At 47.4% G+C, this 24,561-nt stretch overlaps 1 protein-coding gene across 3 annotated transcripts in view; it reads left to right on the top strand.

The window, feature by feature from the left end:
• The window catches only part of CHD1 (chromodomain helicase DNA binding protein 1), a 1,484,343-nt gene that overhangs the window by 394,821 nt on the left and 1,064,961 nt on the right, over window positions 1–24,561 (top strand). The gene's annotated exons all lie outside the window — the stretch shown is intronic.

The raw sequence follows: 24,561 nt of genomic DNA, 5'->3' as shown, positions 1-24,561 counted from the left end.
GGATATAGTAGACTCAACAACATTTAATTATTTCTGTATTCAAGACATTTCTTTGCCAGATTTATAAATTCATCTGTTGACTTTTGGCTCCTAAAGGATGAGACATTTGGCAAGCTCTAGACAAAGAGATTCTACTAATATTTTGCCAGGCTAACACCTCTCTGGAGGGGTTTATAATCATTTATTAAGCAAGCTACAGCCACATTAAATCCTGGGGATTCATAGTTGCATGTAAGTAATGTGTTTGTCTATCAAACTTGGGAAAACAGTAATGCCATTTTAAAGAAAGCTCCCCTGTTGATTAATAGATGCATCCCAATGAAAACATTTTATTTACTAAAAGAACGGCCATGTACAATTAAGCTGCTAGAGTAATATTTGCGTCACCGGGTTAGTCACTCTACTCACAGTGCTATCTTGCCCCGCCCGTATCAAGGCTCATATTTTTAAGAGATTGCTGTGATGGTGGTCATTTGCAATACTTTCAGTGTAGGTTAATCTGTATCCGTAAACTCCCCAAATTAAGCAAATTCGGCACCCCTTCTTATAGTTCTGGCTTATTTATTGCTTCTCAGCTTTGGCAAAGCCATGCTGTCTCCTCTTAAAGTAAAGGTTTACCAAAAAGAAAGTGTAACTTACCTTCGGTAATTATATTTCTGGCTAATACTCTATCTTAATGCAGATTCCTCACCTTGTAAAATAGCTGCAGACTAGATCCGGAAACCTCTCCCCTCCCCCTGCCCCCAGTAATACTTTCCCAGCACCACCAGGTGGTGTTGGGTGCTGTCAGCCGTGGGTTGGCTCTCTAGGATGTGAGAAAATAAGATATATTAGGGGATGACTAAGGAAAGGAATGGCGTCCATAAAAGAAAATAATAACAGTAGACAACAGAGAGGGGAGATAGAAGGGTGATGAGGAATCTGTGGGTAAGTATATTATTCACCACAAATATTGTCACTGTAGATTAGTTACTTTTTCTTTTGATGTAGGAAGCTGACTCTGTATATACTATACCAAAGTGAGGTATAGTGTGCACAGTCCAGTGGATCTCCAAAGGTAGGCAGAGGTAAACTTAGATAGCACCTCACTCTCTATTTGTGGTAGTGTGGCCGAGCAGTAAGGACAGTGTTAAGCATTTGTTGTACACACGCAGTCAGCAGAAGAAATCACACACTCAAAGACTGAACTTCAGACCAATTGTTTTTGTATAAAAATATTCTTTTAGTTAGTTTATTTTCTAGAACCGAGCAAGCCTGGCACAGGTAAGCAATAAATACTTTACAGTAGTAATGCAGTTGAAATACAGTTTGAATGATAATTGTATATGCACTTTGGTTTGATTTACAGTATGGATGCAGAGAAATGCAATACTTGGTAAATGCAGTACATAGACTTGAATAGGCTTTTTAATAAAATAGCCGGTAAGTAACTTTTGAGATTAGTAGGCTTACACAGAATAGTATATCTAGATACTACTCTGGGACATTTCCTGAAAACAGGGAAGTAAAATCGTTTTTGTTAGATTATGCAATTTTAAAGAATTTCTTTAGTCTCAAACTCCACACTTGGAAACTTTTCACAGAAAAACAGTCAATGTAATCCTATGGAGGAAAATAGTGTTATCAGTTTTGAGGTAAGTATTTGGTAGTGGGAGTTGAGGTTCTGGGGTAGACTCAGGGGTCCCCCAGGGTAAAGGATGCACTCTAGTTACACCCTCAGTGGCACTAGGGTGGCCGGGAGCAGAGTACTGAGGCCCAATGTTACCCAATGGGGGATAGAGGGCCTCCAGTTGGTGGCTGCTGACGAGCAGGCCACTTGGTTGTGGGAGCAAAGTTCCTGGACTTAAGCTCAAGGCAAATAGGGAAACAAAGTAGCACCAAAGGTGCACCCTCAGCGGCACTAGGGTACAGGGTGCTGTTTCAAAGTCGGGTGCCCTGCTGTTTTCAGTGGGGAACCTCCGGTTTGCAAAGGCACTGAAGGCTTGGGGACGAAGGTCTTCTGGGTGCGACCACCACTTGGAGAGGTAGGTTGGGAAGTTAGGGGTTGGTTAGGCACCGTCTGTTTGGGCACCCAAGGCCGTGGGTCATCGGGTGCAGGGGTTCCTTATGGGGTCGGATCTTCTTACCAGCTCCGGGTCGCAGTTGGGGGGACTTTCCGGATTTAGGCTGCAGGCGTCGGCTGGAGGCTTGAGGCATGTCAGGGATCGCCGGATCCCGGGTCAGGATCGCCGGTATGACCTCTTTGTGGTGTTTGCCCGCTCGGGCCATGGACGGCTGGTGCAGAGTGGGGTGGATCTGCGGAGTCCGGCCGGAGCCAGAGGTTGAGGATGAACAAATACGGTGTTCACGGAGACAAAGTGTTTGTTCTTGAAGGCAGGCAGGTCCTCCGGGATTTTCAAGGTTGCTGGCTGCAGGACAAACCAAGATTTCGCAAGAGCAGGTTCTAGGGGGAGACAAGCCGGGAGCCTGGGGCCAAGTCTGTGAGCTTCTTCCTCTTATCTGCTGCACAGTTGTTTGGTCCTTCTTCTTCTAGTAGTTTCTTCTTGTCTAAGGAAGCAAGGTTCAGGGGTGCCCTTAATTACTAGATTTAGGGGCGTTGCAAGTAGGTAAAAGGCAGGGACCAATGGGTCCCTTCCCTGGGGTGGGTACATCCCCTATTAGCCACCCTCCAGTGGGAGGGGGGCATGAGCCTGTCCCTGGTTGGCTGAGTCCTCCCATCTGCAAGATGGCGGGGACTGGGAGTTGGGCTTCACCTCGCCTCCCTCACCGGAGGGGTGGAGTTGGCAGAGGTGGGCACACCTCTCTTTCTCACTTGTTTTTCCTGCCAGTTCTCCCGCCCAACGTGGGGGTCAGAACCAGTGGGGACCAGTTGCTGAATGCAGCAAGTGGCCTGGGTAAGCTCACGAAGGCGGCAATCCTTTTAAGCTCGCCCTTTGTGAACCCTGCTCATCCTGAGGGAGGAGGATTGGCACCTCGTCCCAGGATGGGCTTTTTTCTGGCCCCAGAGAAAAGCAGGCTCTCGACCCAGAGGTCCAGAAACATGTTTGGTGGTGGCAGCTGAAAGCAGCCACTCAGCCTGGACACTAGTGGTGGGTCAGTTTACAGGGGGCATCTCTAAGATGCCCTCTGAGTGAATTTTTCATTAAGTCCCACACTGGCATCAGTGTGGGTTTAATGTGCTGAGAAGTTTGATACCAAACATCTCAGTTTTCATTGTAGCAATTATGGTGCTGTGGAGTTCACAATGACAAACTCCCAGCACCATATACTCTTAATGGCAGCACTGCACTTACAATGTCTAAGAATGGATTTAGACACAGAAGAGGGATCGGGCTCATGTACCTGTACACTCACCACTGGTATAGTGCACCCAGCTAGAGGGGTGACTGATCTATGCCAGGGCAGTGGGTTGTAGGCATGGCACACAGATGTGTGCCAACTTGACGCTTCACTTCGTTCTGCACCAAAACACGCAGCCTGCAAAAGGGGGGGGGGGGGGGGAGAAGTGTGTGTGTGTGTGTGTATATAGGGTACAGGACCTCTAAGGGTGACACAATAAGTGCTGCAGACCTTAGGGGGCCTTCTCTGGTCACAGTGCCCTGGGTACCTGTGATACCATTTACCAGGGGCTAACCTGTGGCCAAAGATGCCAATTGAGTTTAGACTTCAATGCAGTTTTAGGGAAAGAAAATAGGCCCTGGGTACCTGATTAGCAGGAGCCCAGGGCACACTCAGTCAAAGCAAATCAGCAATTCAGCAAAAAGTGGGGACGACCATGCAAAAGAGGGCACTTTCTCACAATAGATACAACATCCCACGGGTTTCTCACCCTATGGATGAGTACCAAGGCAACAACCTCCATGGTCTGGGATAGAATATTGCTGATTAAACAAGGAAGCAAATCAACCAGCCATCACTGAGAGCTTGAGCAGTGATGCAACAACGATCTGATAGAGAAATCTAGCCACAGATTCATTAACTTAGAATATCCCCAGGCGTCAGACTGGATCCGGAAAATTCTTTGCAGCAGCACCTCTGCGCGCCGGGGGTCAGCGCCACACGACCCCGCCCTGACGTCGTCCATGTACGTGACGTCAACTAGGTCATATAAGTCCCTCCCAGCATGCTGATGTCAGTTTCCTTCTTTTCTGCGTGCAACGCGGATCCGAAGTAAGTGGTTCCTCTGGCCTGCCTTCAGGCCCCTTTTGACGCTTCGCGTCTGGAACAGTGTACGATGCCTTCGGGCTTTAAAGCGTGTACCTCCTGTTCACGGCAAATGTCCGCGATGGACCCACATCTTATCTGTATGTGGTGTTTGGGCGAACACCACGGCTCGACGGATTGCGATGCCTGCCAACACCTCAAGCCGAAGTCCCGGCGGGAGCGCCGGATGAAGCTCCTTTCAGCTCGCCTGTCCCGGTCGGAGTCGTCTCGTCCTCCGGCCTCCTCATCGCCGACAGGGCCCCTCTGGTTTCCAGTTGCAGCTTCGGTCGCCCTCTGGAGCCCTGAGATGTCGTTCATCCCTTATGGATAAGTCGCGGGGCATGTCGCCGAGGTCCTCAACCTCACTTTCGTCTGTTGTTGGGGGCACTAGTTCCCAGAGCCCTCAGGACGTACGCACCCAGGAGTCACCCACCCCCTATTCGCCCTATCCGAGCACGGGGGCGACTCGGACCCAAATAGAGGCCTATGCCGCGGCTTTGTAGGCCTCCCTTGGGTCCGCTCCTGTCCCTGGGGCCTCCTCAGGGCCTCCGCTACTTACGAGGTCCACGTCAGACTCGCCGATGGGTTCGCCCCCGGCGCCAAATAAGCCCTTGACCCCAGGGACGAAGGAGATGTGGTGTCGTTAGGGTGTGGCCCGGCTGGGTCCCGCTGAACGACCCAAAGCACCCCTGCCACGCCGCATAGTCCCGTGGGGCTTCCTGTGGCATCGCAGGAGGTTGCTGGTGCTCAAAGCCTTGCTTCGAGCACACCTCAGCCTTCCGGACAGGCGGCCGCTGCCCGGAGCCGAAGTCTCGCCGCTCCGACTCCACTTCTTACTTCGGAGTCGGAGCCTGTTGTGGTTGAGGCTGAGTCGGCGCTGGTGCGGCGCCGGAGGCTTGCCTCCCCGGCGCCATCCCCTTCTTCACAAGCGGAGCTTGTCGTGGTGGACGTGGAATCGGTGCTGGATGGAGCTGACTCTGCGCCGGAGGCTTGCCTCCCCGGCTCCGGCGCCATCCCCTTCTTCGGAAGTGGAGCTTGTCGTGGTGGACGTGGAGTTGGCGCGGGATGGAGCCGAGTCGTTTTGGTGCCGCGCCGGGTTGTTTACTCTTCTCTGGAAGCTTCTGGGGAGAGTTTGGCGTCACCTTCACCTCCGGCTACGCCGGATATATCCTTGCCTGTGCCCCCTTGGAATTTGTGGCCCCGGCAGGATCCCCACCTCCTCAGGAGCCCCATCAGGACCCCCATTCATCAATGGGGCTTCCCTCCTTTGGGCATTGGTCACACCCTCACTGTCTTGGAAGACTTCGTTTACAGCCCTCACCTACAGATTGTTGCAGCCCCCTTCGGTCCCCTTGCATGTGGACCCTCTGCTTGATGTCCTTCACCATGGGTTGGGGAATGTGGAGCTGCTTCTGCCCTTTGAAGCTTCTCTTTATGACGCCCTTTTGGGCACCTGGGCTCGGCCAGCTTTCGGTGATCTGGTGGCTTGTTCTGTCTTGCACCGCCACCGGCCTGCTCCACATGATCTAGTTTGCTTTTTTGTCCACCCAGACGTGCAGGGGTTTGTTTTGCAAACTGCCTTCCCTTCCTTGCCTCAGTTAATGCTTACTCCCTCCAGGAAGTCCAGATGGCTTGAGTCGTAGGGTCGTAACATCTTAGCCTCCACTAGTGCTGCCGTTCACTGAATACAGTGTCTGTCTTGGCTTGGGCTACCTCTGCAGAGTCTCTTTTTTCGGCAACCTCTGAAGGCGCTCGTGTTGACCTCCTTCATCTTCTCCAGCATTGCCGTGACCTTGCTGAATTCACGATCCGCTCGGCCTTGGATACTGCAGATTCCTTAGGCCGGTAGTATGGCTGGTTCGGTTGCCTTGAGGCGCCATGCTTGGTTGCGGGATAGCGTCTTTCCAGAAAATATCCGAGAGCTTCTTGTTCTACCCATTGGGGTTTTATTGTTTGATGCCCACGCCGAATCGGCTATTTAGCACCTCCTTGTGGGCTTTCAACCTCCGCCTTAAGCCTATGTTTCCCAGGTCTTCTTTTCGCATGTTCTAGGGTGGTTACCCTTTCATTTAGTATCATTTCGATGCCTTATGCATTTTGAGCTGGCAATCGGCCTACTGTGGCAGTGTTCCACAAGTTGTTGTGTCTGGCCTCTGTGAGAAAGTGCCATCTTTCTTGCATGGTATGCCCCCACTTTTTGCTGAATTGCTGATGTACTTTGACTGTGTGTGCCCTGGGCTCCTGCCTATCAGGTACCCAGGGCTGGGCCTATGTTCCTTCCTTAAAACTGTGTTGAAGCCTAAACCCAATTGGCATCTCTGGCCACATATCAGCCCCTGGTAAATGGTACACTAGGTACCCAGGGCCTTGTGACCGGAGAAGGCCCCTAAGGGCTGCAGCACTTATTGTGCCACCCTTCGAGGCCCTGTACCCTGACACACATCACCTTTGCAGGCTGAGTGTCTGGGTGCGGAACAAAACAGAGTTGACATGGCACACATCCCTGTGTGCCATGCCCACAACACACACTGCCCTGGCATACCTCAGCCACCCCTCTAGCTGGGTGCCCTATGCCAGTGGTGTGGGTACAGGTGCATGAGCCCTGTGCTCCTACAGTACCCAGGTCCATTCCTGGGCACTGTAAGTGCAGTGCTGCCATTTAAGAGTATATGGTGCTGGGAGATCCTCAACACAAACTCCACAACACCATGATGGCAACACTGAAGACTGAGAAGTTTGGTATCAAACTTCTCAGCACATAAACCCGCACTGATGCCAGTGCGGGATTTAATGTGCAGTGCACGACAAAGATGCCCCTTGAACCTAACCTACAATCCACGTCTTGTCTGAAGGGCTGCCTAGGCTGCCACACAGCAGACCGGTTGCTGGACTCCTGGGTAGAGAGCCATCTGCTCTCCTGGGTCTGCAACAATGCACATCCTGGGCGAGGTGCTAGGTCTCCTCCCCAGGATGGGCAGGGGAAGCTTCAAAGGCGTGCCGCCTTTGTGAGCTTCTCCAGCTCACTTGCTGTACTCAGCAACTGACCCCTACCGGTTCTGACCCCCACTCTGGCGGGAAGACTGGCCGGAAACCCCAAGGAAGGAAAGGGGTTGTGCCAGCCTCTGCCAAACCACCAATCAGGTGGGGGAGGCGAGGTGAAGCACATCTCCGGGCTCTCGCCATCTTGAAGATGGGAAGCCCAGCCCAATCAGGACTAGGCAACTGCCCCCCTCCCATAGGAGAGTGGCAGGATAGGGGGTGTACCCACCCCATGGAGGGGACCCATTGGTCCCTGCCCTTTACCTACCTGTAATGCCCCTAAATTTAGTATTTAGGGGAACCCTGAACCTTCCTTCCTCAGATCCAGGTTCCGAAACATGCAAGAAGATCAAGAAACAATAAGACCTGCCGTGCAGCTACTAACACGGGAAAGACACCAACTGATTTGGCCCCAGCCCTACCGGCCTATCGACCCTCAAACCTGCTCCTGCTAAACCCTGGCATCTCCATTGGTCAGCAACCTCAAAAGCCCTGGAGGACCGGACTGCCTTGTGACTCTAAGCAACTGGGACTTCCACGAGCAGTGGTACTGTTCAAAGCAAGTAACTGACCACTGGCATCAGCCAGGAACCGCGAACCCTGCACACTCTGCACCTGCCAAGCCCGGCCTGTGCTGGAGAGGACAAAGACCCCGAGGGCGTCCCCCAGCGACTGACCCCTATTCCAGCACCCAAGGACCCACCTCGAAGCTCCTGACAATGCCTGCAGCCTCAGAACCAGGGACCCCTCCAACCGCGACTAGCCGAGGGTAAGATTTCCTGACACCAAAAGGCACCCCTGCACCCGGCGCCCTGCGGCCCCCTGTGCCCAACTCCTGGGTCCCTACCTCCCATAGGATAACATTGGGGCCTAATTCACTCTGGACCCGGCTGTCCCGGTGCCGTTGAGGGTGTAACAACTATACTGACCTGACCCTGAGAGACCCCGGAGTCTATGCCCAGAACCATAACTCTGCCAGTCGAGTATTTACCCAAAAGCCGATAACTCTCTTTTCTTCCATAGGGTAACATTGACTGGTTTCACTTGAAAATTCTTCTAAGTGTGGAGTTTCTAAACTTTAAAATATTCACCTAAAATCAACCGAGTACCGAAAACGAAAATACTCACCTGCTATCAGGAGAGATCCCGGTGCTGAATCTTGGTGCCCAGCACTGACCCTGAAAATTAATTACAACCGTACTTACCGCTAATCCAATTTTCTTCCATAGGAAACCATTGACTGTTTTTCTGTGAAATTTCTTGTGTCGATTTTTGTAAACTACAAATATTCTTTAAAAATCACCCCATTACTTACCTGTTTTAGATAGATGTCCCAGTGCTGAACCTAGGAATCCAGCACTGGATTACAAAAGTAACGATAATATACTTTACCTGCAACTTGAATTTCCTTCCATTGGATAACATTGCCTGGTTTTTGCTGCAAATGTTTTTAAGTGTCGATTTTGGCAAACTTACAAATATTCTTTAAAAATCGCCTGTATAACCAAAACACATTCTGTCAATTGTTTACAGGTGGTGCCCCAGTGCTGGATCAAGGATCCAACACTGAGTTAGAAAAAGTAACCATAACCCCACTTACCTGCTAAGTGAAATTCCTCCCATAGGATAACATTGGTGATTCTATGAGAAAAAGTTTCTACGTGTCAACTTTTAAAATACCAAAATATTGCTTAAAAATCACTACCGTAACCAAAACGCTTTTACTCAACTGTTTACAGGAAATGTGCCGGGACTGAATCCAGGATCCAGTCCTGTGGTTAGAAAAATAATCCTCAAAGTAACTAATTGCATTTAATTAGAAATTCCCATTGAGCTCAATGTATTATTGTGTTTGAAATTGTGTTGCCTATTGCAACAACTGTGTCTATTGCATTCAAAAGTATACTGCATATTGAAAGTATTTATATAAAGCCTCTCCTTCAGAGAAAGTATATTTTGAAATCTATTGTTGGTTCTAAAATAAAACAACCATATATTTTTATACTAAACCATTGGCCTATAGTTCAGTTCTTGAGTGTGTGAGACCATTTGCTGACTGAGTGTGTGCAACAAATGCTTAATGGAGATTAACATGGAAAAAGTGTTCTGAATTTCTGGCCAATTACTTGTAAGCAAATTGTTCTCCCGCTCAGAAAACATCTCACTGCTTCTCAGATGTCTGCGTACTGCTATATAAATTATTCATAGCTCCCATTCTACCTCTACATTCCTCATTTTTCTCATAAGCAGAAACATATACAGAGGTTACCTTGGCCTCAAGCCGCATCGGAGTCGCCTTCACTGGCGTTGGTGAAGTTTGCGGACTTGTAGCACAATCAACAATGCAGCAACCAAACACAGCGTTGTCTCTTACCACAAATTCTTGAGTCATCTCTCTAACTCAGAAGGCTGAAGGCAGCCCTGGGTAGATAACCTGGGGTCAGTGGTCACCCTCCTCAGGGGAACAAGCACTCCGTTACACTTTCACGGTTCTATTCCTTCAGGATACCTCGAATGCAGCCCTGAGCGGCTGAGGCTAGCTGGAAATTAAATGTCCCTTCAGTGTTCTCTAATGTGTCCTGAATAATACTCTCTATATGCACTGGCAGCAGGTAACGGGGGGGAAGGGCCACAAAGGTCCAAGAAGAGTCATAGAGATCCAGTGAGGAGCAAAGGACAGCTGCAGCAGTTGCAGCAGCAGCAGCACTCTTCACTGCGTTCTTCCAAGAGAGGCCGTGCGACTCTCCATTTGTGCTCGTCCATCCATGCGTGGATGCACAGTCCAATCCAGAAAGCTGAAAAACCATTCATTCTTTAGCTTTTCATTCACTAAATTAATCTTTGCACAGCTGCTTTAGATGTCAACACATTTCATCCAAGGACAGTCTTGCTCAAGGCAACATATTCATGTATTTTTATGGTCTTATATATTCTAATGCTCCTTTCGCACTTACCAGCTCATTTCTGTCTCATTGCAGCTAAACAAAGCTTAGACACTCAACCACATATTTATTCAATCTTTCATTCACATCTGTTTTGCAACTCCCACAAGTCATGGCGCAAGTTGAGGTTATGATACTACCTTAACTTGGACATTTCTTTTTAGTTCTGTGCTGTGGCTACTATTGCACTTGTGTAGTGTGCAGCCATATGTCTTTTTTTACCACTAAGTCGCATCCCAGTCTGAGTGGGGGAGCTGCGAAGAGCCGCCACGTCTCGCGGAAAGGTCCTGCAGCTGAAGGCCACCTGTCTGCGATACAGGTCTCTAATTGGATTCCGTCTGCACTGCCATTGATTCGGGCTTCCACTAAACTGCAGGAGATGGATTGACAGCAGGTAGGTGGCGGAGCGTAAGATGGCTGTGCTTGGGGTGACATCATAGGGCCAGGAGCCAGCTGTCCTGAGATGGATTCATGTCATGACTAATCCTCTCAATGGGGCCGGGGTTCCTTTGGTGAATGGGGTGGCAGTGTGCGAGGGAACCCGCATAGCCAAAAAAACAAGCTAGATTTTCCTCCCGAGCAATATATTAAGAGGAGTAAATGTAGCTCTAAAATGATACTTAGCAATATGTCTGGAGCGCTTATGCCATCTATAGGAGTGACATTAAAGATCAGAAAGTTGTCCACCTTAGTTGATCATCTTGTCACTAACACAGTTGGTGCTTTAACTGTAATTAATAAAGAACTGCTTGAAATGAGAGCCATGATTATGTTCAAAATCGACTTGTGTAGGATTCACTCCTCGCAAAGGAAGGCAGAGTTTGCAGAGTCATTCAAGCTCGAGAATAGTGTGCTTACCACGCATAGATAAGCAGCTTGACGGCTATATTACCAATATTACAACCATAACGCATGAATTAACTGAACTGGAAGAGTCCGGTGCCTAAGATAGGTTAGTAGTACCAAGAGAAAACCTTCAAATGTATTCTGTAGTAATAGGTTTCTTTTTGCTCGTTCCATATTGGTGCATATCACTTAGAACTGTATGGAGTTTTCTGTACTAATTATCTATACACTTTGCTGCTAATTTGCTGATGGCATGCCTAATGTCATTGCCTATTAATTTGTTGTATAAAGCTTTGATACGACAATTCTTGTCTGTCATTCTTACAACAATGTTGGAACATCCTTATTTTTAATTGACCCAATTGTAACAGAAACTGATCCAATCGGGGAGAATAAAGTCCATGTAGAGACTACACCGCTGATGGTCCTAGTTGTCGGTATTCCCCATGAGCCGGATTTTAGGATAAGCTTGTGTGCCAACACATCTTAAGTCATTCTCCCCGAGCATGATGTAATATTATTGGAAAACAACTCTTCTGCGGTCCTCCAGACCAACAGCTTGCAGGTCAGCTAGCCTCCTGCCTTCCCACCTAACGTCTTACCTTTGACACACAGCAAAAGGTAGAGGCTTTCACAAGCACATTTGGCTCTCTGCGACATGGCTGTTTTTGTATAAAAGTCTACAGTAAAGAAGAACAGTCAAGTAAAAGAGATGCTAGTGACTAGGGATTGCAAAAAGTCTTCAAGAGAGCGCTAAATGCAAGCCTCTAATTGCCAATCTATATGAAGTGAGCAAAGGGGGAAGAAAGGGAGGGCATATTCAGAAGAAGTAGGCAGCACTCAGACACACCAACAGAAAATACATGAAAATAAAGGAAACCTTTATCTAAGAGAAGTTGACAAATGTTTAAAAAAAATACCTTGGGTCCTTCCAGTCAGCAAGGACAAAAAATCACACGTCTTGTGCTGGTGTGTGTCTTTTTTTAAACCAATTTGTCATGCACAAACAAAAGGCAGACATCAAATACTGGTGTGTAACTGCATTGTCTTTTGGGGTGCACGTTTCCGAACCACCTCTGTATACATGCAACCTTTACTCAGTTACTTGTATTAGACTCTTTCACCAGCGACAAGGGCTTGTGATAGTGTTGACATTAAGTTTGCATTTGGGAAATAGGTGCCAATGCATGCCTGTACAGGTATTTACAGTAACATTGATAATGTTCAAGGTGACCAACCTAATTGATGCATTTGTGAAACTTATGAGGAGTTCCTAATCACGTGGCAGAACAGCACCCCCAAAAAGTGTGTTCATTCTTCATTTAGATTTCAAAAATGGAGAAAAAAAATCTGATCAGTAAAGGGAAGACAGGTTGAACTTCACGTTTATCAACCTATCTGGCAAGAAATGGTACAGTTCTGAACTTTCGCTTTAATAAATACTACACAACCATACTCTCTTGTGGCGCAGCACGTCATGTGTTTTTTCTACAAACTGAGAACACAGGTCCTGTTGGCTTTAATCGAAGTTTTATGTTAAAACCTCTGCTCAATTTAAAAAACTTACACAAGTTGCTCCGGAGGCGCGCTCCTACGCACACAGTCTCATTCAAAGAGGGTGTGAATGCCTGACACAACCTGAAGACTGGCGGCGGGGGTTCAAAAGTACATAATCTCTCTGGGAGCAAAGGAGTTAGTTGTTCATTAATTACCTTTGTCACAGTAGCTGAAGTAGGAAGTACTGTGCAGAAGTCTACTGATCTGTGCACTTCCTGAGGTGGAAAACAAAACGACTCGTACTTCGAGAATTAAATCAATGAATTTCAAGCCTTCTGTTCACTGAAGCAGCGAGAAAGAGCGGACCCGAGTTATTACCACTGCTGTCAGAGCTGTCACTTAGCTGGAACAATGCTGGGGTCAGGCGGACGCAGCTAGCGTGCCCACGCTGCGTGCCGCTGCAGTGATTTAAATGTTTGTTTAGGTCTTGCTGAGTCAGCGTGCATGCGCTGCTCGGAGAGACTTTAGTAGGTGAGTTTTCAAAGTGCTGTTGAAGGCTGGCGGATCGCGTGTGCACGCTCGCGTGAACGCAAGCTTGTCGCCAGCCAGCAGCACTTACAAAACTCACCTACTAAAGTCTCTCCGAGCAGCGCATGCACGCTGACTCAGCGAGACCTAAAATCAGGGATTGCAAGGTGGATTGTTAAATGTATCCAAATATGCTATGCGAAAGCCAAACGGACTTTAACCATTCCCCCTAGGGCTCTCTCCACATGAAAACTAGGGGCATCTATGGCATTCTTAAGGGGACATTCCCCTAGATGACATTTGCAAAGCAGCAACTTGGTCTACACCTCACACGTTCACAAAACACTATTGTGTAGATGTGCAAGCAAAACAACATGCTGGTGTGGGCCAGGCTGTATTAAGAACACTTTTTCAAACGACTGCAACAGATACTGGTAACCACCGCTAAGGAGGTAACTGCTGTGTAGTCTATGCACAAGTATACAGTCTACAGCTCATATGCCTCGAACGGAAAATGCTACTTACCAGTATGCATCTGTTCTTGGCATGTAGAGCTGTAGATTCCTATACGCCCACCCACCTCCCCGGATACCTCTATCTGTTCCAGTACTATCTTACTTAGATACATTACACATGGACTTCATTTTCTATTTCTTACCAACTCCATCACAACCCTACATGGCAAAACAATCTGAAGATGGAGTCGATGCCCATGCGCACTATCGTCCTAAGGAGGAGTCCCCTACCTCGTGGCTACAAAAGACTTCTTCCAAGACAAAAACAAAGTGCAAACATTCGAGCCCAACACCAGATGGCGATCTATGCACAAGTATACGAATCTACAGCTCTACATGCCAAGAACAGATGCATACTGGTAAGTAGCATTTTCCTTCTTTGTTATTTTTTATTTTCAGAACCAAGCCAAACTTGGTGCAGGTAAGTAAAATAGTTATTTTCTGGTATAATACAGTTGAATGCAGTTACAAGTAGGTCAAATGTTCAGAAACAGTTGTAATTAATTTTACAGTTACTTTGCGATTACTTTCCAGATAAGTTTTTCTACTCAGTGTGATATGCCTAGACATCACACTGGGACATTTCCTAGATAAAAGGTAAGTAAGTACGTTTTTGTAAACACTCTGTTTCTTAAGTTTTCATACAATTCCCAACTCCACACTTCGAACTTTTTCACTGAAAAGCAGTCAATGCAATCCTATGGGACGAAATGAAGTTATCGGTTTAAAGGCGAATACTTGGTTGTGGGAGTTGGGTTTCTGGTGTTAGAACCAAGGTTCCCCCAGGGTCAACAATGGACTCAAAGAACACCCTCAGCAACACTAGGGCTGCCAGGTCCACTTGAACTCGAGTGTGGGCATAGGGTGGAGAGTGGTGCAGACTTGCGGAATTGTCCAGAGTCTGTTGGTGAGCAAATCTGGTGCTCACTGTAGACAAAGTGTTGTTAGGGAAGTCAGGGCAGGTCCTCTGCGTTCTGAGGTGCTGCTGGCTGCAGGACACAACCGGATTCCGCTAGAGCAAGTAGAGGTCGGGACAGGCCGGTACGTCTGGGGCCAAGTCAGTTAGTGTCCTCTTCTTCCTTCAGCACAGCTCTTTGGTCCTTCTTCTTCCTCTTGTCAGAGAAGGCAAGGTTCATGGTTGCCCCTAAAAACTAAATTGAGGGGCGTTTTGGGTAGGTACAGGTTGGGACCCATGGATCCCTTCCTTGTTGTGGGTATACCCCCTATTATGCCATCCATCCTCTTTCAGGACTCTGAGAGCTGCAGGCTCTCGATCAAGGGGTCCAGAAACATATCTGGTGGTGGCAGCTGAAAGCAGCCACTCGGCCTGGACACCAGTGGTAGGTTAGTTTTCAGGGGGCATCTCTAAGATGCGGTCTGTGTGCATTTTTCATTAAATCCCACACTGGCATCAGTGTGGGTTTTATGTGCTGAGAAATTTGATACCAAACTTCTTAGTTTTCAGTGTAGCCATTATTGTGCTGTGGAATTCGTAATGGCAGCACTGCACTAACAATTGTCTAAGAATGGACTTAGACACTGTAGGGGTACAGGGCTCATGCAACTGTACCCTCAGCTCTGGTATAGTGCAGCCAGCTAGAGGGGTGACTGTTCTATGCCAGTGCAGTGGGTTGTACGCATGGCACACAGGGATGTGTGCCATGTTGACTCTTTACTTTTATTCTGCACCAAAACACGCAGCCTGCAGAGTGTATGTGTGTATCTGTCTTTCTGTCTGTCTCTCAGGGTACAGGGCCTCTAAGGGTAGCACAATATGTGCTGCAGCCCTTAGAGGTCTTCCCTGGTCAAAGGGCCCTTGGTATCCATGGTACCTTGAGCAAGGGACTTTAGGGAAAGAACATAGGCCCTGGGTACCTGGTTGGCAGTTACCCAGTGTAGGAAACTGGCTCTATATATACTACACCAAAATGAAGTATTGTGTGTATAGAGTCCCGGTGACCCTAGAGGTAGGCAGAGGTTTAAATTGGATAGAACCTTACTCTCTTTTTGTGGTAGAGTAGTCGAGCAGTAAGGCAGTATCAGAGGACAGTGTTAAGCATTTGATGTAACACACTCAGTCAGCAAATGAATTCACACACTCAAGAACTGAACTCTAGACCAATTGTTTTTGTATAAAAAATATACTGTTTTATTTTTAGAACCAAGCAAGCCTAGCACAGGTAAGCATTAAATACTTCACAGTAATACGTTGCTGATTGTAGAACAGTTTGAAAACGCAATAGGAATTGTACTTTGTTTGATTTACAGCGGTGCAGTAGGTTGCAATACTTAGGCTTAGGCTTTTTCAGTAAATTACAGGTAAGTTACTTTTTTCGTTACTAACTCCGTGCTGGATACCTAGATTCAGCACTGGGACATTTCCTGCAAACAGGCAAGTAAATACGTTCTGGTTATTTGTGCGATTTTTAAAGAATATTTTTAGATTTCAAAACTTCACACTTGGAAACTTTTGGAAGAAAATTGTCACTGTTATCCTATGGAGGAAAAACAGGTTATCGGTTCACAGGTAAGTTATCGACTGTGGGAGTTAAGTTTCTGGGGTTAGACTCAGGGGTCCCCCAGGGTCAGTGATGCACTCTTGCACCCTCAGCGGCACTAGGGCGGCCGGGTGCAGAGTGTTGAGGCCCAATGTTATCCAATGGGGGATGGGGGCCTCCGGTTGGTGGCTGCTGTCAAACAGGCCACTGGGTTGTGGGAGCAAAGCTGCTAGGGTTAAGGTCAGGGCAAATGGAGAAACAAACTAGCACAAATGTGCACCCTCAATGGCACTGAGGCGGCCGGGAGCAGAGTGCTGTTTCGAGGTCGGGTGCACTGTTGTTTTCAATGGAGAACCTCTGGTTTGCAAAAGCACTGCAGGCAGGAAGACAAAGGACTTATGGGTGCGACCACCACTTCGTGAGGTAAGTTGGGAAATTAGGGGTTGGTTAGACACCGTAGGTTTGGGCTCACAAGGCCGTGGGGCATCGGGTGCAGGGGTGCCTTTTGGGGTCAGATCTTCTTACCAGCTCCGGGTCGCGGTTAGGAGGGCCTTCTGGATTTAGAATGCAGGCGTCGGCTGGAGTCTTGAGGTAGGTCAGGGGTCGCCGGATCTCGGGTCAGGATCGCCGGGACTAAATTATCCCCAGAAGAAGCCCTCATCCTGGAAGCTGACCTAACGGTCGATGAATTGCAATTGGCTATCGGTTCCCTACAGTCGGGGAAAGCGGTGGGACCTAATGGTTTGCCCATTGAACTGTATAAAAAGACGGCCGCTGTGACTGCCCCTTATCTTTTAAATATGTATCTTGAGAGCCTAGCGGCGGGGGAGCTCCCTCGAGATCAACGACTGGCCACCATTGTGACGGTCCCGAAACCCGGAAATCCTCCTGAAGAATGCACCTCTTTCCACCCGATATCATTGATTAACGCCGAAGCCAAAATATTAGCCAAACTATTGGCGACACGGTTGACCCCCCATCTGGCAACCTTCATTCACCCAGATCAGCCTGGGTTTATGCCAAATAGGAGCACTGCTCTCAACTTGCGGCGGCTGCAGGGAGTAATAGCGCGCATGTCCCATATTCATGAGCCGGCGGTCATTCTCTTCCTTGATGCGCGGATGGCGTTTGATATGGTAGAATGCCCGTATCTTTTTGCAGTCCTTAGGCATTTCGGCTTTGGCCCAAAATTCTGTGTGTGGATAAAGCTGCTCTACGCTAAACCAATAGCGCATGTAGCCGCCAATGGACATGTAGCTGGAGACTTCCCGCTGGGGCGGAGAACGCGTCAGGGGTGTCCGCTGTCCCCGCTGCTCTTCGCATTAGTGTTGGAGCCACTGGCGGCATGGATCAGATGGCAGCCGATGATTCGTGGACTTAGATGGACACCACACTGGGAAGACCGCATTTCCCTTCATGCGGATGATGTGCTACTGTGCCTGACATCCCCCGAACGCTACATCCTGGCGCTCTTAAATATTTGTGAAATATTCGGTTGGGTATCCAGATACACCATCAACTGGTCCAAATCGGTCCTATTTGTATTGCATGATCCGACGCCGTTGCGTCCCAGGGGTTGCCCGTTGCAGGTCACGGAGACGACCTTTAAATATTTAGGCATTCATATTACACCTAAACCTGATGAATTCCTTCAGAGAAATCTTAGACCTCCCTTGTAACGGTTTCAGCGCGACGCGTTGGTATGGCGCGGTCTGCCGTTATCAATGCTGGGAAGAGCGGCGCTTTTTGAAATGATGGCGCGCCCACGTTTTTTGTATGTTTTGGAGAATACCCCGTTTCGAGTACCACGGACCTATTTTAAAACAATAGCTTCGGAGGTTTCCGGTCTGATCTGGGGGAGTAAACCGGCGCGCATCGGGCAGGATTAGTTGGTCAGAAGCTGGTATGACGGTGGTATAGCCCTCCCTAATATACAAATATACTACTGGGCGGCCCAATTAAAAGTGATTAATAGCTGGATGCACACCCCTCATTTTCAGGCGGATAGGCAGGGCCTAGGATAAGATGGAGTCCTGTCGGTACTATATAATAGAGCTAAATCCAGACAACTGATTGGGCCAACAGCGCACACTGTTCATATATGGTACGAGGCGCATGCCAGGCTGGGTTGGAGGGGGGGCTATTACACAAATGACACCACTCTGGATATCTTAGCGGCTTGGACGATTAAAGAACAGTAAAGGCTTTGATAAATGGGATGCGATAGGCATATCGACGGTGGGCGATCTCTGGAGAAAGGGTGCGGTAGTGTCGTTTGAACACCTGCAGGCCCATTATGAACTTGGCGCGTCGGAATTCTACAGATACATGCAGGTGAAGCACGCGCTACAGGTACCATCTTGGCTGAGGCCACTCCCTTAGAGGATAGATTGCTGACTGAATATATGCATAAAAGGGCCACTTCTTTCACCTATCGTAAGTTGATAAACAACTTGCCGGACCCTATGTTGGCACTTAAACGGAAGTGGGCTGTAGATTTGGGAGAGTTGTATGATGAAGAGTGGCAGGAGGAGCTGTCGTCCCCTCGGGAGATTGCAATACCGGCACGCCAGCGGTTGATACAACTGTAAGTACTTCATCGTACGTATTACACCAGAGTGATCTTCTTTAAAATAGGGATGGCTGCACACCAATTTTGTCTGCGGGATTGTGGGGAGGAGGGTACCTTCTATCATACGATATGGGAGTGTCCAAAGATTAGGGCATATTGGGTCAAGATAATGAGGACTATGTCTCAAACTGTGGAAGAATCAGTGCTTCCAAAACCGAAACGATGCTTATTAAACATGTGGGAGCTGACTGACCTAACCCACCCAGCGCAGGACTGGGTAACACTGGGAATCATGGTTGCTAAAAGAAACATTGCAAGGAGGTGGGGGTCGGACGAGTCACCTACGCTGCAGGAATGGTGTAGGGACATGGATGAAGCCATGGTAGCGGAAAGGGCGGTATATGTGCATCGGGGCTGTCCCCAAAAATGGGCAAGAGTCTGGGGAGATTGGAATAAATTCAGGGGGTATATTTGTGAACCACCAAGATCAGAAGCTGTTCAAATGTCAGATTAGGGGTGCTGGATGGAAGGTAGCGGGGCTGGTATGTTATAATGTTGCTTGGATGGTTCTTGGAGTCATGTACAAGTATTGATTTAACAAGTTTTAAAAAAGTACTGGTGCTGCTAGAGGATAATTATGTATAGATCATGCGAATTGGTGATGCCCAATGTTTCTAATAAAAATATTAAAAAAAAAAAAAAAAAAGCAAAATATTACCTAAAAATCACAACCGTAATTAAGTCGACTTTACTCACTTGTTTCCAAGAACTGTCCCAGGACTGAATCTAGGATTCAGTCCTGGAGTCAGAAAAGTAATCCTGAAAGTAATCTATTGTAAATAACTTAGAACTTCCATTGAGTTCAATGTACTATTGTGTTTGAAATTGTGTTGCCTATTGCAACAACCTGTAACTACTAGCTACAAAAGGCAATTGCATATTGCAAAAGTATTTAACTAAAGCATCTCATTGTGAGAAAGTATATTATAATACCTATTGTTGGTTCTAAAATAAAACAGACATATTTTTTATATTAACCATTGGCCTAGAGTTCAGTTATTGAGTGTGTGAGACCATTTGCTGACTGTGTGCAACAAATGCTTTACGCTGACCTCTGATACTGCCTTACTGCTCGACCAAGCTACCACTTAAGAGAGTAAGGTTATATCTGACTTTAGCCTCTGCCAAACCTGTGGGGACTGTGGACTCTGTACACACTATACCTATTTGGGAACAGTATATACAGAGCCACTTTCTCACAATGGCACACAGGTATGTGTGCCATGTCGACTCTTTGTGTTGTCTTGTGCCCAGACACTCAGCCTGCAAGGGCAGTGTGTTTGTGTTAGGGTACTGGGCCTCTAAGGGTGGCACAATAAGTGCTGCCGCCCTTAGAGGCCTTCCCTGGTCACAAGGCCCTGGGTACCATTTACCAGGGGCTGACATGTGGCCAGGGTTTGCCAATTTGGGTTTTAGGTTTTAGGGAAGGAATATAGGCCCTGGGCACCTGATTGGCAGAAGTCCAGGGCACTCTCAGTCAAAGTACATTCAGCAATTCAGCAAAAGTGGGGGCATGCCATGCAAGAAAGATGGCACTTTCTCACAGAAATACTCTTCTACGTTATAAGAGTTTTCACCCTCGCAGCCTGAGAAACAATTTACCATACGGACAACTGTTAAGGGTCAGAAGAAATTGTACCCGAAGCGAAGATTACGCCATACATGCAGGAGTTTTTCAAGTCCAGTTAAGAGAGCGTGGGTACCCAAAAAGGTTGCTCAAGCATGTAATGAAAATAACCTACTACATACCAAGAGAAAGTTTACTTACCAAGAAAGAAAAACAACAGGATGACAAATTGGTGTCTCTCTCTACTTTTGGAACCTATACTAATACATTTTGCAGTATTATACTCCAGAACTGACATTTACTACAAAATATGGAACGCCTGTTCGAACCACAGTTGTTCGGTATAAAAAAAGAATACCAACATGTGCCAGACAATAGTACGGGCTGACATCACCCCAAACACAAAGAAAAAAGACATGTTATCACCTAAAACCCATTCTTGGACACCACCAGTGTGGTAACTGTTCAGTTTGTGACACTACAATTGAAGGCTTAGAATTTTTACGCTTTAACATCAAATGGACCCTGAAAGAGTTTTCAAATTGTAAAACAAGGAATGTCATATATGCAGTGGTATCCCCATGTCAAAAATTAAACATAGGGAAAACCAACCAAGAAGTTAGATAAAGGCTGGTCCAGCACCGTTCATGGATCAAAACAAAAGTGGTCTCTGCGCCCATGGTCAGTTATTTTGTGGAAATGAACCATAGTGAACGGGTCTTCAAATGGACAATACTTTGTGTCATAAAACCCTGTAGTAAACTGGCGCTGTATATACTATACCAAAGTGAGGTATAGTGTGCACAGAGTCCAGTGGAACCCAAAAGGTAGGCAGAGGTAAAGTTAGATAGCACCTCACCCTATTTGTGATAGTGTGGTCGAGCAGTAAGGCACCATGTTAAGCACAGTGTTAAGCATTTGTTGTACACACTTAGTCAGCAAATGAATTCACACACTCAAAGACTTAACTTCAGACCAATTGTATGTGTATGAAAATATTATTTTAGTTATTTTATTTTCTAGAACCAATCAAGCCTGGCACAGTAAGCAATACATACTTTACAGTAGTAATGCAGTTTGTAAAACAGTTTGAATTCTAATTGCATATGCACTTTGTTTTGACTTACGGTATGGTTGTAGAGAAATGCAATCCTTTGTAAATACAGTACATAAACTTGAATGGGCTTTTCAGTATAGGAACCAGTTAAGTTACTTTTTAGATTACTTTTCTTACTCAGAGTAGTATACCTGGATACTACTCTGGGACATTTCCTGTAAACAGGTAAGCAAAATCGTTTTGGTTAGTTAGTACAATTTTCAAGAATTTCTCTAGGTTTTCCAACTCCACACTTGGAAACTTTTCCCAGAAAAACAGTCAATGTTATCCTGCAGGCAAAGTCGGGGAGTCCTGGAGGGGTCAACCCACGGTGAACTTTGACACGCTGGGGGACCTCGCCGGGACCGGTGGGCCACTCCAACTCGGGCAGTAGGCGATGGGTGTAGTGGTGGTTCCAGGCGTTGGGTTTCTTTTCCCTCAGCAGGCTCGGAGTCTTTCTTTGCTGTTCACAGGAGATCCGGTCTTTTTTTAAGGCAGTCCGTCCTCCCAGGGGCTCTGGAGGTCGCTGGCTGTAGGACAAGTCGAATTTTGGCGCAGGATCTCTGGAAACTGCAGACTTACAGGTAGGGCAGGGGCCAAGTCAGTCTGCAGTCTCCTCTTCTGGGCGTCGTCTTTCATCCTTTTCCGTTGCGGGAATCTGCCTTTTTGTTTCAGGGCTGCCCCCTAAATACTGTGTTTAGAGGGCGTTTTAGGGATCTCGAGGTCAGTAGCCAATGTGCTACTGACCTTAGGGTGACTACACCTTCGGTGTGCTCACCCCACTTGGGGGAGTGAGCACAATCCCTAATCCTGATTGGGGAGTGCCTGCCATCTGCAAGATGGCGGGCAATGAAGAGAGGGCTTCACCTTGCCTCCCCCACCTGAGGGGTGGAGTTGGCAGAGGTGGGCACATCTTCTGGGCTGGCTGGTTTTTCCCCTCCTGTCTTTCTGCCGAAATGAAGGGGAGACTGGAAGGGGGCCTGCTCCTGATAGCAGGAGAGCCTGAGGTCGCATTACAAAGGATGCCAGGCCTCTGAAGCTCCCCTGCCACAGATGGCTCTTCATGGCCTGGGGGAGGTGTGAACACTTCTGCCCAGGAAAGGCTTTGTTTCTGGGCTCAGGGAGAGAAGGGTCCCACCCTAGATGTCCAGAAACATGTCTCGTGGTGGCAGGCTGGTGTGTACCAGTCAGGGAACCCACCAGAGGCTGGTCGTTTTTCAGGGGGCATCTCTAAGATGCCCTCTGTGTGCATTTTTCATTAAATTCCACACTGACATCAGTGTGGGTTTAATGTGCTGAGAAGTTTGATACCAAACTTCCCAGTTTTCAGTGTAGCCATTATGGTGATGTGGAGTTCATAATGACAAACTCCCAGCACCATATACTCTTAATGGCAGCACTGCACTTACAATGTTTAAGAATGGACTTAGACACTGTAGGGGTACAGGGCTCATGCACCTGTACCCTCGCCACTGGTATATGGCACTCAGCGAGAGGGGTGAGGGATCTATGCCAGGGCAGTGGGTTGTAGGCATGGCACACAGAGATGTGTGCCATTCAGACTCTTCACTTTGTTCTGCACCAAAACATGCAGCCTGCAAAGGCACTGTGTGTGTGTGTTATGGTGCAGGGCCTCTAAGGGTGGCACAATAAGTGCTGCAGCCCTTAGATGTGTTCCCTGGTCACAGTGCCCTGGGTACCTTTGGTGCCCTTTACCAGGGGCTAACCTGTGGCTAGAGATGCCAATTGGGTTAGTTTTGGAGAAAGAACACAAGTTCTGGGAACCTGATTGGCAGGGACCCAGGGCACATCAAGCCAAAGTGCATCAGTAATGTGGCAAAAAAGTGGGGGGGTTACTGCAACCCAATTTCCTACAAACCCCATCCAGGGGGAGGAGATACTGAAGCTGCACTCTTGAAGAAAGGAGCGTATTTAATTCTCAAATTCAAAAGCACAGTCCACGGCCTGAACGAGATATCGGAAATAGGGAGGACATAAGTCATAGCAGCATCGCAGGATTCAAGATTCACGTCTTTTCCAACATGTGGATGCCATAATATGTGCCCTAATACTTAAGATTTCTGCCATCGACCACTATTCATAAGACTGAGAACACTGTACACTGAGAGATGCGCCATGTTCACAAACACCAGTCTGCCTTCAGCGACAATTTATAGACTGTTCACACTACACAGAAACAAAACAGATCGATTTCCAAACCACAACTCCCAGAATGCATAGCTGAAAAGGAACAAAGAAAGGTTCCTTTAATGAAAATCCAGTTTACTTCAAGATAATAAACAGCACCTCTGTAAGATGCAATGTGCCCCATAGACTTAATCGAAAACCGGTAAATTGAGAAAATGCTTAGACTGACAATACTGCACACTGAAAAATCTTAAACCACAATTTTAATTCCCAGAATTCATAGCTGGATAGAAAAGTAGATAGGCGTTAGAAGCGGAAACCCAGGTTCACGCAAGTGTAGGAGAATCAAACACACCGCGTCCGAAAGAGGCCTTGGAAGCAAGTCAGTCTAACTCTGCTGAGAATGGCTAGGGAATTAAGCTAACAGATCTTGAAACAATGTGCTACTAACTGCGTGTTCACTTTAATTGCAGTTATGCGTAACATTGTTGCGACCGAGCACATGTTGAGAGTGCTGGACACCTGAAAGAAATTCAGTAGCAACCGCTCACGTCTTCTGGTTCAATGACAACCTAAATGCTGACAGACGCAGTTTGATATTAGCAGAAAGCACCTGGAGATCCTCTCCATCCACTGCTCTTCTGAAGTCGCTAAGCCGAAAAAAATGTAGATATAACAAACTCATCAGAACCGCAAAAGACAACTTCTTCAAATCCTAACTGGACAAAGCCAAAAATCGCCTGAAACGGCTTTTTGAGCTAATTATGTCACAATCCAATAACAGCTCTAATTTATCTTCGCACATCACCTGGCCTCGCCCAAACTGCGATGCTGTTGCTGACTTCTTCCTAGGAAAGGCGAGCAAGATCGAATCTGATCTTAAGTCTGCTCTAATCGCACTCTCACCATCTCCTCACTCCTCCATACCCACGACCCCTCTCACACCGCCCTGTCTATCTCCCAAAAACCATGCCTCTTGGAGTCAATTCACACCTCTCAATGACACTGCCATACTCCACATATTCTCGATCCTGAAACCTTCTAATCACC

Source organism: Triturus cristatus, chromosome 2_1, assembly GCF_964204655.1.
Source record: "Triturus cristatus chromosome 2_1, aTriCri1.1, whole genome shotgun sequence".
NCBI classification, from domain to species: domain Eukaryota; kingdom Metazoa; phylum Chordata; class Amphibia; order Caudata; family Salamandridae; genus Triturus; species Triturus cristatus.
The sequence above is the reverse complement of the archived record's forward strand: the minus strand, read 5'-3'. Positions and strand labels throughout refer to the sequence as shown.